At 43.7% G+C, this 22,780-nt stretch overlaps 1 long non-coding RNA gene and 2 other non-coding genes across 3 annotated transcripts; all 3 read right to left on the bottom strand.

The window, feature by feature from the left end:
- Positions 1-276: 276 nt before the first annotated feature.
- On the bottom strand, positions 277-7,472 carry LOC130378499 (uncharacterized). Its single transcript, XR_008894724.1, has 7 exons — positions 6,607-7,472; positions 4,475-6,373; positions 3,895-3,978; positions 3,345-3,401; positions 2,676-2,720; positions 2,301-2,475; positions 277-1,863 (listed from the first exon to the last, which is right to left on the bottom strand). It is a non-coding gene; the product is annotated as an uncharacterized LOC130378499 (long non-coding RNA).
- Positions 7,473-11,416: 3,944 nt separating this feature from the next.
- On the bottom strand, positions 11,417-11,581 carry LOC130378503 (U1 spliceosomal RNA). Its single transcript, XR_008894727.1, has one exon. It is a non-coding gene; the product is annotated as a U1 spliceosomal RNA (small nuclear RNA).
- An 8,442-nt stretch (positions 11,582-20,023) lies between these two features.
- LOC130378507 (U2 spliceosomal RNA) lies at positions 20,024-20,214 on the bottom strand. The gene has a single exon (XR_008894730.1). It is a non-coding gene; the product is annotated as a U2 spliceosomal RNA (small nuclear RNA).
- Between the last annotated feature and the right edge of the window lie 2,566 nt (positions 20,215-22,780).

Below are 22,780 nucleotides of genomic sequence, written 5' to 3'. Positions count from 1 at the left end.
CAAAGACAATCGACAAGTTATTTTGTCTCAGCTTATGTCAGGTTGTCATAACAAAGACATCTCATACAATGTCAATGTTGCATTAAACGTGACATAATTGACCGAATGACACTTTATGACAACAGTCATAACTATTCATAATGTTCATGACAGGTGTCATGTCATGGTTATGACAGTGTAATGACAGTCTTATGACAGTCTTATGTATACATCTTCAAATAAAGTGTTACCAAAGTTTCACCAGACCTGCCTTCGCATGAAAAGGGTCCCAAAACAGTGGGTATGTCCCATCCGCCGAAAAGTGATCAATGCCCAAAGAAGAAAACCTTAGTGAGGAGACTGTGAAATGAGTTGTTTGTAGTAGCTGATACTGTACTGTTATTTATGAATAAACAGTTGTTAAACCAATATTGTTCTCTTCCCCATAATTTGTATTAAATATCTGTAGCAATCAGGGATATGAAACATGGGTGGGTCATTCATATAAAACACACCAGAACAAATATCTGTTTGGGTGGAACTCAAGTTAGAATGGGTGGATGTGCAGCTTGATCTGCAAAGAGAAACGATGTGATCGCATCAGAATAGCGAGTGATTAAAAATAATGTCACGACAAGCAAGCAAGAAGTGTGAGTCACAAAGGTTTATTTGCTGGTTGAGCACATCTGTAGCCAGTCACATCAGTTCAATGTACTGTACATCCCCATCACTGGAAGGACACCACAGATTCAGACACATTTGTAAGTGCACAACACACGCTCACCATCTTGTCAAGGTAGGTCACATAATTTTCCCTGTCTATGTCCGTGAAACATATGGGGACAGTGCTTTGCAAGACTGTGTACTTTTGACGGAGAACTCCTATCACTCTTTCAATATGTATCCTAAGAGAGGCTAGACGTCTGGTGTTCTCCAAGTCAGCAGGATCTAACTGCTTCTATCCACGAGTAAATGCTGGAATTTTTAATTCAGCTTGGCATCTCTCAATGGACTCTTTAACCAAACAACCTCTGTCCGCTAAAACTACGTCCCCTGGGAGCAAATGAGATAAAAAGTCACTTTGTTCTGTGATAAACTTATCACTTGTGCGACCTCCCCATCCAGCGGAAATGAAACAAATGGAACCTCGAGGGCAAATTGCAATTAAATATTTCATTGTGTGGTGTGATTTGTATGATGAGTAACACTGAGCACTGGCTAGCAATCTACTGGGTTTCTCTAGAAATATTTCAAAACAATCTATAATGCAAACTGTCTTTTCAAAGCTACGGTTTCGAAATGCGTATGGAAGAGATTTTCTTAAGTATTCTCTGTCAGGCCACAACACCAGACTTGGCACCAGTCTACAATGCATCACACTAATGCAGTGTTTGAAGAGCTTTGAAACAGTGTTTGAGTCAATGTCAAAATAAAAAGCCAAAAACTCAAAGGACAAGTTCATTCTAAGCTTAATTAAAGTTAACATGTACTGCTGAAAACATGTTAAACTAGATTTAAGTTGGAGAAAAGGAGCCACAATATGAAAAATTGTCATGAGAATGGAGAATGCTGATAAACCAGTGAGAGTATGAACCCTTTTATCATCGTTATGCAAGCTCATCTCATTCAGTGTAGTCCTATTCATTTTTTTCCTTCAACAACATATTTTCAGTCCTCAGAGCTTGGCATTCTTGCTCAAGAGATTGGACGCGTTTACCACAGGTTTCAGTGGTGCATGGTGGGGTTGCTGGATCCTCCTCATGGAGAACAGGCTGGACATCGTTTCCAGGTTCTTCATGGGTAGATTCCTTCAAAGGCTCTGTGGTGGGACTTTGCTCTGCAGTAGGATCCTTGTTGCAGTCTTTGGGACAATCTGTTGATGCTCTGGTGAAAACAAAAGTAGTATAAACTGTCACTACTGATGACAGTTTGTCATTCTTTTGTCAGTCACTCTCTGTTTTCTGCAGTATACTAGCTTTCGTTAGTAAGAAAGTAAGTAAATTGTATTTGTATAGCACATTTACATCCAAAAGTGCTTTATAGTCGGTATAAGATAAATAAACAATGTAATAAAATAAATGAATAGAAAGACAATGACAGGGATATTGACAATGACAGTGACAATCACATGCATAGTCAGTGGCTGCCAAATGCAAGTCGGTATAGGTGTGTGATGATTTCAGCCCAGTCACAGATGTTATGTTTTTTAGCTCATTGGGTGTTATTAAACCTACAATGAATTGTACAAAAACAAATTGGTTTATAATTTTCCCAAGTCCATGGAAGTGGGGTTGACCAGGTTAAGGAACTTAAATATTCACCTGGGAGGGATGGCTTTCGCAGATAGCTTTGTCTGCTCCATCTTCTGTAGCTTTGCTCTCTGTCGTCTGTTGAAAACCTCCAGTCTCATTTTTCTTTTCCTCTTCTCTGGAGATGGAACGTAGTTGAAAAGAGATGGAACAAAGTCCGGACTCAAGGGATTATCACTCTTTCTCCCTACAAAATAAATAGAAACATTTCAGCGTCGAACTTGGGTTTGTTTACTACTACGTTAGCACTTGCTAGCTTAGCAGCATAAAAAACAGGACATTGTCAGCCCCACGAATTGCATGCTATAAATCAACTAGCTATGTGTGTGTGTGTGTGTGTGTGTGTGTGTGTGTGTGTGTGTGAGTGGGTGGTGAGGGGGTACTTACAGGGGGGCCGGGAAGTCCAGGTTGGCCTTTCATTCCCATCATTCCCTGGAGATAGAGGAAAGAAATCAAAGGTCAAACAACAGCAATGTCCAACACCAGTGGCTGTGCATGTTGTGGGCTGTGAGTAAGATATGCCGCTGAGGACAGAATGCTATGCAACAGAAAGGGTTTTGTGTTATAAAACCACACTTACAGTAGTCCAGAAATGTGTGGAAGTATTTCTTTGACGATGAGTCCATTGACTGGACTGAAAGCTAAGGTGAGAATGCATGCCATAAAGTGGCATAAATCCCAGAACTCCATGGGAATAATCCATGGATTGGGAATGACAGTGAACACTGTAGCGGAAACCTATTTGACAGGTGTGCTCTGACATGGAAAGGTCTTCAGACTTCGATGGGTTCTTATTGGTAGTTCTGTGTGGTGATGTGTATGTGTGAATACATAGTGTTATTGTTGGAGAGTTACCACAAAACTGCAGGTGTGTGTGTCTCAGAGTTTGTGCGTGTGTGTGTGTGTGTGTGTGTGTGTGTGTGTGTGTGTGTGTGTGTGTGTGTGTGTGTGTGTGTGTGTGTGTGTGTGTGTGTGTGTGTGTGTGTGTGTGTGTGTGTGTGTGTGTGTGTGTGTGTGTGTGTGTGTGTGTGTGTGTGTGTGTGTGTGTGTGTGCACCATGGGGCCGGGACCAATATCAGCGCCTTTGTTGTGATCATACTGAGCAGCAAAGTTCTGTTGGAATGAAAAATAAAAACCAGAATAAGAGACAAAATATACATATAAAAATTCATACAATACAATATACTTATTTTCTAATTCATAGGTTATTGTCTGTTCCATTGCTATAATTGTGCCAGAATTTGGGTCAGGTGAGTTTAAGGGCTTGATCGTTTATCAAACAGATGAACAGCAAATCAGCATCTTCCTGTAGCTTCTATACCTTACGGTTACAATAGGATATACCAGCCGGTTAACCTTATTTACTGAGAGGCCTTCATCAACATTCAGTTCCCCCACCTTGGAACACTTTAGAACCAACATCCATCTTCAGTTCCCCCACCCAGCAGCACTTTAGAACCAACATCCACCTTCAGTCCCCCACACAGTCACATTTTAGAACCAACATCCACCTTCAGTCCCCCACACAGTCACATTTTAGAACCAACATCCACCTTCAGTCCCCCCACCCAGCAGTTGACCAAGTCGGCCCCTATAGGATACTTACTCCGCCGAGGCCAGGGGGTCCTGGGGGCCCAGCAGGGCCGGGGTTGCCAGGTCTGCCGTCCCTCCCGTCAGGGCCCTGGGGTCCCTGTGGAGGAAGGCCTTGGGTTAGTCTCCGTTGATTACCACTGATTGACACACAGCCACCGTGTCTGCTGGGAAGCTGCCAGAGTCCCAGCTCTGTTCGGCTGTGGAGCTCGGTTTGGTCTCAACTTGAATAAAAGCGTCATGTCCTTTTACTAAATTGTTTTATTATTGTTAATAAAGTTTAGAAAAGATAAATATGAATTTGGTCTGGATATGTGAGCCAAAGTCAGAAAAAAATAATATACAACAAATATTTGTAGTTCAGGTTATTTTCAGCCGTCGTGCAGCAGAGATTGGTCCATTATTATTTGTTATATTATCACAGCGGAGGGCTTTAGGCTGTGCCTGATGTAAACAAAGGGGTGTGGCCTATTCAAGTTGAAAGGTCAATCGGCGTCATCATATATCAACCCGATAAACTTCATGAAAGTTTCTATCCAGCAAACATGGCATTGTCATGCATCTTGTCATAATTAATGAGTTTGATAGTGGCTTACCCTTTCACCTCTTGGTCCTTTCGGGCCCTGAGGAATATAAGTAAACAATTGATGAGTCAGAGGCAGACATTATTTAAACAGTGAGGCAAGTTCACGTAAAAAAAGGAAGGTAGACTTAAACTTAACATATCTAAAATCTAAAACCTAAAAGAAGCTGGGCTACAATCGCTGGGGGATGAATAGGTGCATGTGGACAAACTGTGCATGTGAACTGCACAGCCAAAGCACCATTCAGGTGGGAACATATTTCAGTCCACTTCATTGAACCTGGCCTTTGGCTAGAGCTGATGCCTACAATGTCTGCCCTGAGCTATGCTACGCATTATCACATACACCACACTCAAAGGGCTAAATGACACATCCAACCAGGGTTTGATTGCTCACTTTGAATCTTCCCTGAGTAGAAATAGAAGCTAAATAAATAGTGTTATTTATTTCTTTGTGTCATTTAACTGTGCTGGCTGTATCATGCACTGTTCAGCATTGCTGTTCATCTATCTCATTGCACATCAACCCATTAACATGCAGGGGATTTATGATGCTGTACATGTCCATGCAGAAGCACAGCCTCATAAAGCTGCTCCCAGATCACTGTGCACACTGTAGTATTAAACTGATCCGAAACCACAATCAGGGGCGTATCAAGCTTTCCAAAAGTGGGGGTGTTCTGGAATAGGCGAAGAAATAATCATTCCAAATAGCGATGATCAATTATATGAACTTTTACATACATCTAGGCCTACAAAATGGAAGAAATGCGAGCAGATACACTGTGTGTGTGTGTGTGTGTGTGTGTGTGTATGACTCATTGTGTGTTTGTTTGATACACACACACACACACACACACACACACACACACACACACACACACACACACACACACACACACACACACACACACACACACACACACACACACACACACACACACACACACACACACACACACACACACACACACTGTGTGATAAAGCTGAAAGGAGCTTCAGCAGCCTCTGAAGGCTGAAAACATGGATGCAAAGTACAATGACACAAACATGTCTCAACAGTGTAACCGTGTGTTATGTTCAAAAGCACAAGCTGGATCTGTTGGACAGGAAAATGATTGCAGAACAATTAGTTTGTCATAATGAGCAGAGACAAAACACATTTGTAAAGCCACTTGAGGCTGTTGCATGAATGTTCAATAACTGTAGCTCTAATGACATTTGGCTAGAGCGTTTGTTACTTGTATGTAGTGATGTTATTATGTAGTGACACACAGAGTGCAGGCTGTCAAACCAGTGGTCAAGTTCAACTTCAAATGTTCTCCATTTCATGCTGAGACCTATCTATGATCTATGTATAATGTTGGGCTTATGTGTTTATGGTGTGGTCTTACTGATTATACAGTAGCCTAACTGAAAATAAAACGTGTCTGATCGAATGGAACGCACTTGCATGCTTCTAATGTTCTAAGAAAACAAGATGAACCCTTGACACACACTGTTGAGGACATTTCACGTTCAAGTGTGCTGAGAAAGCGAATCGCACAATTCTCCGGATTTTCGTGTATCACAGCATTCATTCACATTCATTAAACCAGTAGGCCTAAGTTGATTGCTGTGACACATACTTTGTGTATATTTTCAGTGATACACCTTGTAGATTGAAGTGCGTTTTCTCAAGGTTTGAAAATGACGAATCGCACGAGGATCTCTACTCTCCGTAAAGGCTACCTGTAGCCCTAGTCAAACCTGTGCATCCCAACCGCGGTAGCACTCGAAACAGATAGCCTATAGCTTGCAACTTGCAAGCACGTCAGTGTCTGCAGAGGGAGAGAAGTCAACTTACTTGTTTTCTCTTGAAAAAGCCGTCTATAGTCCCCTGTCTTTTTCTTTTAGTTTTCGGCATCATTGGCTATATTGCACGAAAAAATAAAACAGTTTTAAAACTAAAGTAGGCTTAGTTCCCGTCGGAAGAATGAATGGGATCTCATGCTAGGAGGTAACTAGCTCTTGAATAGAGAGCCATGAACCTTGCATCTATTAATGATAAATAATTAATCGCTTTAATCGCTTAATATGCCTGAAAATGTTGCCTTCATTACAGGCAGTGAATGATGCTGATCTAAAACAGTGATTCAATTCTACCTTTTCATTGAAGGCGTCAAGTCAGTATGCAGCACGAACAGTTAGGCACAGCAATCTGTGAGAAACTGCTTGAATGACCGCGGTCACCGCGCTGAGCTCTCAGGCAGTCGGGTCTCGGGAGCACCGCTGCCAGCGCTTTCTGCAGGCTGCGCGAGCTGTTTAGTCTACGTAACGTCAATTGTAGCGCTGGGATTTACAGAGTGATCATTTGATACAGAGGGATGCAATCATAGCAACCATTTTAAATTGCATACAACAGGCGAACGTTTACTGTTTTTTATTAGAAAAGCTGATTTTTGTGAGGATTTGACGAACAAAAGTGGAGGGGATGGAATGGCCTTCCAATAGAAGTGAGGGGGATGCATCGTACTCATCCCCCGCGTCTGATACGCGCCTGACCACAATTATAGCCTATTAAATAATGACGCTAAGCTGCCAAGCTTTGTATTCTGTAACTTACCTGATATGAAGTGATCGCTGCACAAGCGGAATCCAACAGCCGGGGGGTCCCATTTTTCAGTCTTTTTTTGCTTGCTCCTGGCTCTTTTAATGGCGCTGATCCACTTAGCTCGCCTCTCCGCATCTTTAGGAATGCGGTAGAACGACGTACATTTATTTTTGCCTCGTTTATTTGTGCAACCTGGTGCACAACAGTTATCGACCATGTCTGCTCCACCACAAGAGCGCCAGTCTGCCGAATACTGCCAAAATGGTGGTGCCCACGTTTTCCCCGCCCCAACAACGTCAACACCCGGAACTCTATTGCAGCCATTGCAGCCAATGAGCTCGAGTTGAAAAAGAAAATAGCTTACAGCACGTGGTTTCACTCAGGTAAATTGTATCCCCTTCACCGTTTGCTAGTTGATAATTAGACCTTTTTTTTAAGGTTTGTATTAAGCTGTTTCGATTTTGTAGAAAGAGAAAAGATTTCGACCGTGTCATAACACGGTCGTTGTGTATAAAGGGAAGACGTAGAGGTTACGTTTTTAGCTGCTGGGTAGACTTCAGTCAACCTATCGCCGTTTTGTCTGCGAGCAACCATATTACTCGTGGGTGGTCTCCTTTTAATCGTGGTAATCTAAGCTTTCCAACGGTGTATGGCATGACTATATGTACCCAGGGTTCGTTGAAATAATAAGCTGATTAATGTGTGTTTTGTAACGATAGCTAGGCGCGGCTAACGACACTGTTTACAATGAGTAAGGGCATACGTCGCATACCTGCAAACTTGTTGCTTTTCGGCGACAATCAACGTTTTCTTGGACAATTTGATGTGGATATGTGTTAATATGGGTAAATGTGACTGTTTAGACAACCGCTGATGCGAGAGTAAGTGTAACATAAAGCAATTTGGCGACCGTGTTAATCTCTTGTTGCATGGGATGCGCTGCATACCTGGTAAACAGTAGCTCATTTCTAACAACATAGATAACAATCTGGCGAGCGTGTTGTCCTAGGCTAATACACCAACAGCACATTTCTGTATAATAAAGGGCTACATATTGTCAATCTAAATGATCTGCTTGTTGTACTCATTTATTCATGTTTTACTGTACCAGATGGAACATGGAGGAGCCTACACATCAGTGCACCGTGTGCGACAAGACATTCAGTGAAAAGTCCAACCTGGTGAGTCATCTGAAGATCCATGCCATCGCCAGGGAGACCTTTACCTGTGATGTCTGCGGGAAGAGCTTGGCCACTAAACCATCGCTGGTCAGCCATCAACAGCTACACCAGTACCCCAACATCATTTTGTACCGGCAAGGAGAGGCCAGGCTGTACTGTACAGAGGCAGCAAGGTCTGTGGCAGAGGCCCGCAGCAGCACTGTTGTTGACCCTAAATGGCTGGATCTCAAGACAGCAGAGGCGGCTGCCAAGAGGTCGGGGGCTGAGCTGTGGAAAGGTCAGCTGGTCCTCACGTTCGGGTAGTACGCCGGTCAGACCTTCAGGTGGCTTGTGGAGAATGATGTCGGCTGGCTGGTGTGGCTGCTGTTCCAGTACTGCCAGCAGGGAGAGCAGAACGAGCTGCTGAAGTGGCAGAAGGAGCGACTGCTCCTTCGGCCACAAGGTGACTCCTCACCTGAAAGTGCTGTCGGACGCACCGTTCCCGGAGGCTCCTGCGCTGCCAACATCCCTCCCTCCGCCAGACCGGCCTCAGGTCCAGTACCGGCTCATCCATCACGAGGCTGGAAAGAGACGTGGTGAGAAGCGGAGGTAAGTTGTCATAAGCACTTTGTTTCACCTGTTGGCTGTGGAAAGCAAATAGCACACACGTCATATCAATACTGATCACATGTGTATTTTATGTTTCCAGATTATTTGTTGCTGAGCCACAGCCTGTGACTCCCGCGAACCGACCCGTTCAGCCCACTGGGTTGTCGTCCTCCACCCGGCCGAAGCCTGCTGCGCTCACCCCCATTCTGCCGAGGCCTTCTGCGCCCACCCACCTCCAGCCGAGGCCACCCGCTGCGTTGACCTACGGCCCACCCCCTGTGTCGGCAGCACCCATACTGCAGGTCTTCCCCGCACAGCCACAGGCCCCCTCCGTCCTGTTTCGTGGGCCATCCTGCAGCCAGAGCCTTGTCCCTCCTGCACCAACAGTGAAGACATTCATGCCTAACAAGTCCTCAAGGCCATGTGGGGCTTGCCACATGCCAAACTGTGGTGGACAGTGGAAGAGGTACAACCCTTTCAAGGACAAAGTGGCTGGAAGCATGCAGAAAATGTTTTCCTACTGTCCATCCACTAGGAAGTCCACTACCCCTGGCTTCGACAATGTGGTGTATGACAACTTTGAACTCTTTAAGAGTGTCGTGGATGCAGAGTTGGAAAGGAGGACTGTGTGTGTGTGTGTGTGTGTGTGTGTGTGTGTGTGTGTGTGTGTGTGTGTGTGTGTGTGTGTGTGTGTGTGTGTGTGTGTGTGTGTGTGTGTGTGTGTGTGTGTGTGTGTGTGTGTGTGAATAACTTACCTCTGTGATGCCACTGTTGCCAGCCATATACAAATATCATCAGCATTTACAGTTTCATTGAACATCCTGACGATTACGGTTTTAATGGAATCGTCATTTAGTCTCTCCACTTCAAATGCTGAGAACTGGTCTTTTACCGTGTCGTAGCGTGTCCAAAATTCTTTGAGGGTTGTTGCGGCTGCGAAGCTAACATCGAATCCTTTGTTAAAGGGCAGAGTAAGAATACAATTCAAGTCGTTTCCGGTAAACTTCAGGATTCCTTGGATGTGCTTCCTTGAAAAATCAAGCCGGGACATCTGAATTAAAATTCCATTGATTGACTTAAATTTAAAACGTACACTGTGGTGCCTCCTCATGCCGGAGGGGTTAACCGACATGATGGAGACACCACACTCTTAAAAATTCAAGATGTTAAAAGCAATAAAACAGTGAGTAAACAAGGTAATACAGGCAACAATAAAATGCACTTTACCGTTTAAACAAACCGCACAATGGTCTTCTTGGTAAAGGGTATCAGCAACTGGTATTTGACCCCAACTTACCAAAAAGATGGTGCAATATCCTCCTAACCTGCTATATAATTGCCACTAAATAGGCAATATATAGACAGACAACGGAGGGGATCACTGTCTTAGCCAAAAGGCCGAGAAGCGGGTCAATCTTTTTAACCTTAATCAGTTCCAATCTAACACAATCAGTTTACATACCCTTTAGTGGTTGTTCATGTTCAGATAATCTGTGTTTTTGTCATGCATGTTGTTTGTCTTTGTCAGCTTCATGTGTTTGTGATGTTTGTATGTATTTGTCTGCTTCAGTTTTAACAAAAGTTTGCTAAAGAAAACACAAAAAAACACAAAAGGGAGGAACAGCTTGAGCCTTTATTTGTTGATTGGTCACCTGAGTCTTTGGATAATCATGTTCATTATTGCACTTTAGCCTGTACAAGCCAATTGTTGAGTTGTATCTTAAGTACAAGTGTGTGTTCTTCAATTGTTGAGCGTTTTTTATTATTATTAATGTTATTTATATGTGCCTGTCCTTGTGATGTGTGTATGTCTGTCAGCTCCATGTTTAATGAAAATGTTTGCAAATGGTAGTACATGTTTGTCACTCGTCTCATGCTCTCGTGTTCTCGCCTGTAGATCTGTACCTAGTCGTGGTGGGCGAGCTTTTAACTAAAATGATCTTGTTTATTTGTGTTTATATGGATTGCCTTTTCAATGAAACACATTCTGGTTGAAAAATAAAAGTTGTAAAAGTATTTTGGAGTCTCAGTGTGCTTGGGTTTCAGAAGGGGTGGGGTATTGGAAAGAAAAAACACACCAAAGAAATTAGAAGTCCTTGTGTCTTCACTCCCGCAACCAGAGGTGTGAATACACCCCCACTGTGATGGCTGCACTCCCTGTGTGGTCAAAACAATGAGTTCTGTGAATGGCTCTTATTATTTTTCTTAATTCAGCCCAAAAATTTAACAATTTATCACTTTTCCACTTGATTGTATGACTCTCATCAGCTACATCCACTCAAAGTATGAAAATAATAAACAAAACATCCAGCAGACTAGTGGATTTTGATAATCTAGGCCTTGCACATGACATTTCTGAAAAAACCACCCACCATTGGCCACCAGATGGAGCCGTCCGTTTTGATCCTCGATCCTTTTGGATCGATCCCAGTGTTGTGGGATAGGGACTTTGGGGGGTCATGAGCCATTCCCAGGCGGTCACCCATCCAAGTACTAACCAGGCCGGACCCTGCTTAGCCTCCGAGATCAGACGAGATCGGGCGTGCTCAGGGTGGTATCATTCATAGCTATTATTTCTTTAGAACAACATGATCAGGGGAGAGCGCGAACGCAGTCCCCCACTACCAGAAATTATGCAATCGAGATTCCCACATTTGGGGAATTCGCACAGGTCAGCAACAGCCTCAGTGCAATGGCTGAGCCTCGCTATGGGTGAACCACCTTCTTGATCATGGTATCTCCCTTGCCAGGTAAGTATGAGTTGTACACGTTCAGGTGGGCTGAACGATGCCCACGCGTGTTCCCCAGGAGAACGGTTGCAAAGCATTCGGAGATGTCTAGACTTTAATAAACACTGTAGACCACCGGTCACACGATGACAGGCGAATCTGAAATCAGCGTGATGGAAGCATAACGAAAGGAAACCTGGAGGTCCGAGTTATCGACACGCCACAGAAAGAATCCTTTTTTCTTTCTTAAACAACAGAATAGTGGTGGCGAGATGATGCCTCATGAAACGTCAAAGCCTCGCAGCCAGGTGAACCATCAAAGTGGTTCGACCTCGAAGCTTCAAATGAGTACGCTAGGGACAAGGAATGAAATTATGATGAAAGAAAGAGTTTCCTGTGATCAGAAGCGGATCTTCCATTAGGCAAACCTAGGCAAGTGCCTAGGGCCCCAACCAAATCTGTCTTTATTAGGGGCCCCCAAATCTGACCCCCCCAGCCATTACTTATGTAAAGTAAAAAAAAAAAAACATTTCTAGTAGAAAAAAATAACAAAAATATCAACATAACGCCAAACTAATGCCTAAATAATAATTTTCCAGCACACATGCCCCCCTCCATTGTGCATTGGACTAGTCCAGAATATGATGACGTAGTAACGCGCGCAGCGCGAAATAACGTACTTCAAACCAAAGCATAGGGATGCGACTCGGTGAAAATGAAGCGGCGGAATTATGAAAGTGGTTGTGCTAAACGAAGACAAAAAGCTGAGAAGAGAAGAATTGCAGATACACTGCCGAAATTAACATCATTTTTTACACCTGCTGCTGCCACAGCAGCCGCGGCTGCTGAACTTGCGACAGGCTCTGCTGTTGGGGGAAATGATGAAGTGGAGGTGGAGGAGGAAGGAGGAGAGGTGGGTGCCGAAGGAGAAGAGGTGGCTATGGAAGCCGAAGGAGAGGAAGATGAAGACGAAGATGATTTGGCGGTGAGTAGTGGTGCTATGCCATTTACCACTAGCAGCAGTGGAAACAGTTTCCTAATCGGCGACGACCCTGCACATTGGCCAGAAAAGTTGAAAGACTCCGAGCGTTGCTCAATTGTACAGAAAGGACCAGTGCAATTACGAGGAGATTTCCCCCAGAACACACAGGGCAGACGCTTTACAAGCACGCACTACTTTTTAAATATGAAAAATGGCGAAAAAATCCAGAGGTCCTGGCTTGTGTACAGTAAAACGAAAGACCGCGCTGTTTGTTTCTGTTGTCGGCTGTTTGGCGATAAGCAGCGGTTCTGCACTGACGGCACGAACGACTGGAAAAATGTATCAGCCTTCCTAAAAGAACACGAGAAGTCTGCTGATCACCTCGCAAATATGGCTGTTTGGCGAACGCTTCAGCAACGGCTCCAAACAGGTAAAGCCATAGATCATGTAAATCAAGAGCTGTTTGTGAACGAAGTAAACAAATGGAGAGAGATCTTGAAACGTCTGATTGCCATTATTACACACTTGGCCGAGCGCAACTTAGCTTTTCGAGGCCATTCAGAGAAGCTGTATGAGTATGGCAATGGGAATTTCTTAGGCCAAGTTCAGCTGATGGCTCAGTTTGACCCTGTGATGAGGGATCATGTGAAGAGGGTAGCTGAGAAACCACATTCTGAGAGTTATTTCAGCAAAATGATCCAAAATGAAATAATCTGCTTGGTGGGAAGCTGTGTGACAAACACAATTGTACAGAGGGTGAAAAAGTCCAAGTACTTCAGCGTCATCATGGACTGCACCCCGGATGTCAGCCATGATGAGCAGCTGTCCGTGGTGCTGAGGATAGTTGACTGCAATCCTGGCGAAGGAGTGTCCATCCACGAGCACTTTGTTGGCTTTCTGGTGGCAGAGGACACAACAGGGAAAGGCCTACTCAACTTGTTTTTGGGACACCTGCAGACACTAGATTTAGACCTTGCTGATTGTCGTGGGCAATCCTACGACAACGGCAGTAATATGCAGGGGAAGAAACAGGGGGTCCAGAGCAGAGTCCTGGAGCTGAACAGCAAAGCACTCTGTGTCCCATGTGCCAGCCACACGTTGAATCTGGTGGTTGGTGATGCTGCCAAGTCCTCTGTGACAGCTTTGAGTTTTTTTGGACTGTTACAGCGACTGTATGCTATATTCAGTGCTTCTGTTCACCGCTGGACAATCCTTCAAAAACATGTGACATATTTTACCATTAAACCACTCAGTACAACAAGATGGGAGGCTAGGGTGGAGTCCGTGAAAGCCGTCCGATACCAGTTGCCTGAAATTTTGGATGCCCTGACCGCTCTGAGGGAGTATGCTGAGGAGAAGCAAGACTCTGAATGCGCCTCCAATGCCAACGGCATTCACAAAGAGATGAAGAAATCGCCTTTTCTGGTGAGTACAGTCGTCTGGTACAATGTCCTATTTCACATAAACAAAGTCAGCAAGCTATTGCAGAGCCCCAAAGTGTCAGTGGAAGTCATGAGGAGAGAGGTCCTTGCAGTGATGGCATTTCTGAAAGATTATCGAGAGGACGGATTCAATTCTGCTAAAACAGATGCCAGGGAGATAGCAGAGAAGATTGATTTGGAGATGGCCTGGCCAGAGGTGCGCCAGAGAAAGAAAAAAAGGCAGTTTGAGTATGAGGGGAGAGAGGAGACAGTGTGCACTGCAGAAGAGAATTTCAGGAGGGAGTTTTTCCTACATATGGTGGACACAACCCTGGTCACAGTCAGGGAGAGATTTTCAAACATGGAGGGTGTTTTTGAGCTATACGGCTTTCTCTACTCCACTGACCAGATGCAAAATGTCATGCAGGGAAAGGAATTAGATGAATGTTGCCACAGGCTTGAGAAGAAAATGAATGATATTGATGCAGAGGACCTCAAGCAGGAAATAATTCATGCCGTCAAAGCATTCCCCCCACACGTCTCTTCGCCTTTCCAGATGCTGGATTATGTGTACAGGGAAAACATCCTTGACACATACCCAAATTTGAGTATAGCTCTGAGACTACTGCTCAGTCTCCCTGTGACTGTGGCATCAGGGGAAAGAAGTTTCTCATCACTAAAACGACTCAAGACTTACCTGAGGTCCACTATGTCTCAAGACCGCCTGTCTGCCCTGGCTGTCATCTCTATTGAACATGAAATAACAAAAACACTGGACATGGACTCAGTTATCACAAAATTTGCAGAGGCCAAAGCTCGCAGGGTCAGACTATAGAATGAAAAACAAGGTCTCTCAGCTACACAGCTGATGTCAGATGATTCAACCTGAAATGATGAGGATGAGAATGTTTAAAAGAAAGTTCAGAAAGTTCAAAGCGTTCAAAGTTCAGAAAGATCAAAAACAATGGAAATCTGTCAATGACCAGGACATGAAGCAGAGACAAGTAAGACTGGCACAAAGGAGAGAATGAAACCTGATAAAGGGCAGGAAAGGCACATGAGGATATGAGTGAGACAGGCGCAAAGCAGAGGAGCTTGAAGGCAAAACAGGGACACAGATGAAGAGTAACAGGGATACAGACAGAGAAAAAGAAGATAGGGAGAAAGAGAAGGTTATTATTAAAAAAAACATTGATACTTGACTTGGATATTTATTTATAATGCTACATGATTGACCTGGTGTTGATTTTTGTCGTAGTGAGAAAACAACAGGGGAAAAGACAGATGAACAACATCACCTTCTATCAGTGAGCCCTGGCTGAACAAGGTATTTGAGTTGACAAAGTACATTCTTGTTGTATAAAGATCATTGCCAAATGAAACATGGTGTAGTGAGTATGTTCTAATGCTGTGTTTGTCTGTTTTTCAGGTTGGGTTCTATACTGCTGCTCACCACTATTCTCTGATATGAAGACGACAACAGTAGGACTTTGTGTTTACAAATGCTTTCTGTCTCACACACACACACACACACACACACACACACACACACACACACACACACACACACACACACACACACACACACACACACACACACACATACAGAGCTTTGCCACTCACTCAGTCACTCACTCACATACTCTCACTCACACACACACACACACACACACACACACACACACACACACACACACACACACACACACACACACACACACACACACACACACACACACACACACACACACACACACACACACACACACACACACAAAAATGGACATTTGAAGATGGAGAGCTTAACCACTTGCACACCTAAACACCCCCCCCCCCTCTCTCTGTCTCTGTCTCTGTCTCTGTCTCTGTCTCTGTCTCTGTCTCTCTCTCTCTGGTCGCAGGTCATGGCCGATCACAGCTGCTCACCATCATTGACACCAGCATCCCCACACACATGATCTTCATCCAGGCAGCTCTCTCTCTCTCTCTCTCTCTCTCTCTCTCTCTCTCTCTCTCTCTCTCTCTCTCTCTCTCTCTCTCTCTCTCTCTCTCTCTCTCTCTCTCTCTCTCTCTCTCTCTCTCTCTCTCTCTCTCTCTCTCTCTCTCTCTCTCTCTCTCTCCTGTCACTCACTCACACTGAACCACTGCTTTGCCTGTCTCTCACTCACACACACAGCCACTGTTATTCCTGTCCACACACAAAATCTTTTCATTGGTCCTGTTTAAATGTAAATTGTGGTTTTCATAGACTCATATCCATTTTGTATTTTAGTTCTGTTAAGTGCAAGATCATTTTGTATCTCTGGCAGAGAATGGAAATTTTAATCTCTCTCTCTCTCTCTCTCTCTCTCTCTCTCTCTCTCTCTCTCTCTCTCTCTCTCTCTCTCTCTCTCTCTCTCTCTCTCTCTCTCTCTCTCTCTCTCTCTCTCTCTCGTTTGAGTAATAAACATGTAATTTTGGAAAAGGCTGGAGAAATCTGAAACTGATTTTACTGTGGAGAGTTGAGTGGCAGTGCACTATGGGTTTATTGCGATTCTAAGAGTATTGGGATGGTTACATGTTTTGTGTACGTGTTTCAAAAATGAGGGCCCCATGTCTATATTTTGCCTAGGGCCCCAAAATGGCTAGATCCGCCCCTGCCTGTGATGATGTGATGTTTGCTTCGTACAACATCAAAACGTTTAAGAATTAAAGTCATTTCAGTGATACGTGTGAGCAAGGGCGTCAGTTTGTTTTTAGAAGTGGTGGGGACAATAACCATAAGCTTGAGTGTGGTCTGAAAAGTGCTGGGTACCCTTATGTAAGCTATTCATCCATTCAACGCTGCATTACAATATGCTCTACAGTGTATTGTCAGGTGTTGAAATTATTCGAATATTCGAATACTGGTTCGGAAAATTAGTATTTGAAGCTTAAATCAGTATTCAGAGCTTCGTTATTTTTTTTTTCCACGTAGGGGACTTTACCAGAGCGAGGGAGGCAAACTATAAGCGTCAGCGACACCAAGCAGAGAAGCGAGAGAGGTGGAGGAAGAATAGATATCTTGTTTCCCTTTAGTTTATAACACAACATTAGCGGGATCTCTGGAGGAAAAGTAATACTTAAAACCTTAGCTTAGTTGTTTGTTTACGTTCGCTGTTCAGCGCCGCGCCAATCAACTGTGACTGGCTTGCTGCAGAGCGTGAGCGTCTTGGGAATACCCGGTCAATATAATGGATATAATATGGACACATAAGACAATCAATATTCGGTATTTGTTATGGATTTATTGTACAAATTCCCTGAAAAGATGCACGTTCCAGGATGAATTGAAAAGCTCCCGTAAGGGCTGAGATGACAGAACAGCTGATTTGGAACGGAGCAACAGCTGTTCGCTTTCACGGGGAAAAACTAAGGAACTTCAACCTACTTAGGCCTACTAATTAACTTTCAAAAAGCTATTAAACAAAATATGCAGATACTGTCAAAATCGGTTCCAGGGAGTATATAAGGATTATTAATGTTGTTTTTGATGGTGTTTTTTTCTGGAACGAGTATTCGAATATTCGCTCGGAAAAACCAACGAGTATTCGAAGCCTGAAAAATGGCATTCGGGCCAGCCCTATGAAGATCCTATTCGAACAATAAAAGTTGAAAACCACAGTTTGTGTTTTGGCTTGTTTTGCAAAACAGCGTTGGAAACACCAGGGTATTGGCTCGGGATATGTAGCCTAATACTAATACACACAGGACAAAGAACAGTGTTGGCAATTTAACACTTATCTTGACATCGACAGAGTTTACCAGACAAACAATGCCAGACTGTAAAGGGGGTACGAAATGAAACGAGGTACTGAGCATCAGCCTTTTGAAGACGCGCAAGGGCTGCTGGTAGCATATGTTATGCTGCATTAAAAAAAGAAAAATACAAGCACCCAGAGGAGAATTGCATCTGCCAAATCCTGACCACGAGTAAACACTTGCGAAGGACCAATGTAGACTTCACTCGTTACAACATCATAAGAAAATTGTCCGCAATCAAAATCCCCTTCAGTTTAGGATAATCACACAGGTTATGAGAGAACATATTTATGTCAGGATAGGCCTACCAGGCTCCAAGTCGTCACATATCTCAATCAGACAAAACCAACTATAACCACATTGGCATAGCAATCGCACCGTGTGTAGCTGCTACTAGCTGCAATCTATATATACAACGCATACTAACTGGAGCACCAACCAGAATCAGATCAAAATTTTTTTTTGTGCCTTCACGGACTTGCCCCCCTCTACCTTCAGGAACTCCTCACCCCCCCGACAAACTCACGTACACTCCGTTCAGGATCCACTCATACCCTCCAAACCCGACATACGAAGCTGTGCACCATGGGTGATCGGGCCTTTTCTGCTGCTGCCCCTAGACTATGGAACGCCCTCCCTGACCACCTGAGGGCTCCACAGACTACAGCTCTTTTTAAACGGAACCTCAAAACCCATCTCTTTAAAAGAGCATTTAGCTAACTTTCTTTGAGGTTCCCCCTTTTTAATAGTTTTTTTGGTATTTTTTTTCTCTGAAGCACTTTGAGATTCTTGAATATAAAGTGCATTATAAATAAAATTTATTATTATTATTATTATTATTATTAAAATCGCTTGGGACCGTTGGTAACCTTTGGCCACGTCATCACGATTCACGAGCAAACAGAACCAGCAGCAAAGTTTACGTAAACCAATTTCTTACCTTATGTGGCCCTCCACATGCAGGCTAGATGACGTATCCATATCGATATCCAGTGTCACAAACATGCTTTTTATAGGAAGCAAAAGGACCGGCTATTTTCTGAATAAAAATGTCAATTTTGGCTGTCTGTCTTGAAACTTCTCCAGTGCGTTCACACCAAACGCAACGGGACGACAAGATCCCATACAAAGTGAACGTATAGACGCGTATCGGGCGAATATTTTTGATTTGTCGCGCCACACTTTCGCCGTGCACAGGCAAGCGCGTTCACGAGGATTTGTGGCGCGAAAAATTTCAACTTTGACACGAATTTCGCGTGATGACAGCCAATCAGCGTTCAACAGCGTGGCCACTGAGTGACATGTGTAACGTAACAGCCAATCAGCGTTCAACCGTCAAACTCAGCGCAGTGCAGTCCGGGGTGTACTGCAGCATGGAAGAGAAAGTGATTGTTGCCGTTTGCGACTCTCGGAGCTCTATATATAATAGTACATAATATAATATAATTGTATATTTAATATCAATCACGGCCAAAAGCCCTGTGATGGCTGTAGCGCAGGGAGCTCATAGGGATTGGGCTTCTAGGGAGTCGGGGTTTGTTTACCGGCGTTGCCATGGGTTCCGGTCTTGTGTGTTCCAACGGTTTATTAGGTAGGCCTATCTAATAAATGATGTCTTCGAGCGCGCCTATCACATGATTTTAGACGATTTCGGTTGAGTATGTGGGGATTATTAATTTATTTATTTATTTTTCCCCTTTTTTAAAAGTGGTGGGGACAAAATTTGTTTTTCAAATAGTGGGGGGGACATGTCCCCCCCGTCCCCCCCGTAATCGACGCCTATGCGTGTGAGTGTGCCGTTCATAAATATCTCCCGAGCTCATGGTAGAGAACAAATCATTTGACAAAGGTTTTAAGTCATCCCGGGCAAAATAGATTGTCTTATAACTACAGTAGCCTACTAATAATTGTAATAATAGAACTGCATGATGTCTGAGAACGAGTGTGATTAATTACATAGCCATAAAAGTGATCTTGGAACTGGGTAGGCTCTTCTTTTTGTAGAAATGTGCCAATTGTGAACCCATATCGCGGAACAGCCCGAGATGAAGCCTCGAACGTCACGCGCCACGTCATTTCGCCTATGTGATACGGAGCTTCGCTGGGGGAGGAGCCGAGGTACTCGACACACGCCCCGATGCCTCGACGCAAACCATAACATCACTACAACAGAATATCGTTGGAGCAATTGTAAACAGTACGTTTGTGAATTGTAAATGACACTTTATTGTCTACAGGCGGACGGCTGTACTCTCAGGAGGAGTTTAGTTTTGTTTTTCACAGTGAGAGAGGGGTGCACCGGTCCTGGAGGTACTGCAATACCAGGTCGATGCGTGGAGTGGACGGGGCAAGCCCCTTTTCCATCTCCCAGTTCGAAAAATCAATTTAATATATGGTCCCCGGGTAGGGGACGTACCAGATATTAAACTGATAAGAACAGATACTACACTTGATCTTAGCCAAAAGGCCGAGAAGCGATGCACACACATGCTCAGACCAAGAGGCTAGCTTCCCAGACACGTCGCTCCACTTGGCGGTTTAACCAGGGATGCAAACCTAGGCGTCCAAGTAATCGGCGAACGCAAGCTGTCATAAATATTTATTCCAAGCTTGTTCGTTTGGCCAACCCGTGTAATCATGTCATCTTCGGGTCTGTAGCTGCCTTGATGCCGTACTAGACAGGAGTGACGTTGTTACGCTTCAAAAACGTCAGGCTTTCTAACGTAGGCTAACGTGCTAATGTCAGACAGCTCGCTGACATGCGCATCGCAAATCACAACCATTTTTGCTGGTTACAATAAACGGTGTTATCGGATAGTACAGTGTCTATTTCTGAAAAATCTAAGCGAGAAAACAACGTTAAATGTACCTACCATACCTTCACATTAAAAAAAAAAACTAAAATAAATAATGGAAAATCAACGGAGCAAAGGCGTAGGCTGCATCCGAATACCTAGTACATACTATTTCTGTCTAGTGTCTACTACTTGACCATACTACACTTGACTGTGTAGTACGGTCTACAGACATGCGTAGAACGCCTCCGAACACCGCCGAAACTCCACCGGATGTTTGGAGATGACGTATCTCCCCCCAGATGGCGGCAAAATTTACCTGTTTTCCGTCTTGTTATCGTTGCTATTAAATAAAAAAATTTCTCTTTCTACGCGAATGGCTCTTGAAATGGATATCTCTGCTAGAAGGCGTCGTCGTCGGTCAACTCGTAGAGCGACTTACCGGCAGGTTATGTTGTATATATGTGGACATTTGGTAAGTCATTTTTTTGGAATAATAATAATACATTTACAGTTATTTGTTACTCCGTGAAAAAGACAATTGAAGTTAATTTTTCCTTTTTTATTGAACACACACACACACACACACAAATAAAAAGCCGCTGTTGGTGGTGTCGGGTCAGCCATCTCTTCTTCGTTTGTTACCAGACTCCGGTTGCATTGTGGGATAGCGTAGTGTGGTCCGTGGTTCACTTTGGCGGTAGTATGCATTCGGAAACGACTTCCGTACTACAGAATGCATACTAGAGTATTCGGACGCGCTAGATTTTTCGCATACTACAAAATGCATACTATATAGTATGCAAGTACGAGTATTCGGATGCAGCCTTACTCTGATATCGATGTAATGTTAGCGAATGAGGGGTGAGAAGCCCCCTACCTCCCCTTGCTAATATTTATTCCGTTCGTCCAGAGTCAAATCTATTCTTGAGGTTCCAAATATTTTCAAAGCAGTTTGTCTTTCAATGTGAGGAGTCGATCGAGTTATTTTATGTTCCGTCGTTTGGGTTAGGTATGCCTTCTGTGTAGGGGTGCAACGGATCATCATTGATCCGTGATCCGTTCGGATCATCTATTTCGGTTCGGCACACGCATGATCCGCGGATTGATTTATGAAAAAAAAAAAAAATGCGCATGTTCAGTCCACACAGCCGTAACCATTCCTGCTAGTTCCAGGGACAGAGCTACTTAACACGCTCTGGGTAAAAGTCTGCAACAGTTCCCTTTTCAATAAGCAAACAGTCCTATGGCTCGTTGTGATTTATTGTCCTCAGCGTACAACATGAAGAACAGTGGGCATGGAAAATAAAAGTAGGCTAGACTTCGGTGACTACTGTAACGTTCTGCTGCCTCCAGTGCTACGTCTGTTTCCATATACTCGCGCTGCCACACAAACCTGTCGCCTAGGTTACCACACAGACGTAACACGTAGCTGACATAGCGAATCGCGATTGCTAACAAAGAAAAACACATCGAGCATGGCCACGCATTTACAGCGACATCACCCGGGTGTTTCACTGACAGGAGTGAAACCGAAAGCGGCTCAACAACCGCTCATCACCGCGGCATTTAAGCAGCCCCTTCCTCCACAATCAGACCGGGCTAAAGCAATCACAAACGCTATTTTTTTATTTTTTTTGCTGATCCGAAAAATGATCCGATCCGTGAGTTTTTTGATCCGTTGCACCCCTACTTCTGTGGTTTTATGTCTAAATAGCTTCTACACATACGTGAAATACACTACCTATTCTATGGATACAAACGACATAATAAAATACAAATATAAATTGTAAAATAAAAATACGAATATTTCAGGGATGACAAACAATGAGAAAGCAAAAGGCATGCGCTCAACCCAGTGTGTGAGGGATCGTCGCTGCCTCATCTCACGAGTCTCCTCTCTGTACACTGTAAAACCTGACAAGTTAGTTGAACTATTTGAGGAAACCGATTGCCTTGAACTATTTAAGTTTACTAACTCAAATAAATTAAGTACCAGCAATTATTTTATGTAAGTAAAGATAACTCTTATAGCTAGAGTTATTGTGACATGTGTATTATGAGTTAGCATTACTAATTCCATTTACTGAGGTGAAATGTAAAGAATTAGCTTTTTACACTTAAATGCAGCAATTCATTCAACGTATATAACATGTGTTCATGTAACTTATTACATTCTAGTTGCAACAACTTAAAAATACATTTCGTCTACTCAATTCATTTGAGGAAACCGATTGCCTTAAACCAATC

The sequence above is a fragment of the Gadus chalcogrammus genome, unplaced genomic scaffold, assembly GCF_026213295.1.
Source record: "Gadus chalcogrammus isolate NIFS_2021 unplaced genomic scaffold, NIFS_Gcha_1.0 GACHA082, whole genome shotgun sequence".
Taxonomy (NCBI): domain Eukaryota; kingdom Metazoa; phylum Chordata; class Actinopteri; order Gadiformes; family Gadidae; genus Gadus; species Gadus chalcogrammus.
This window is presented reverse-complemented; position numbering and strand designations above follow the sequence as displayed.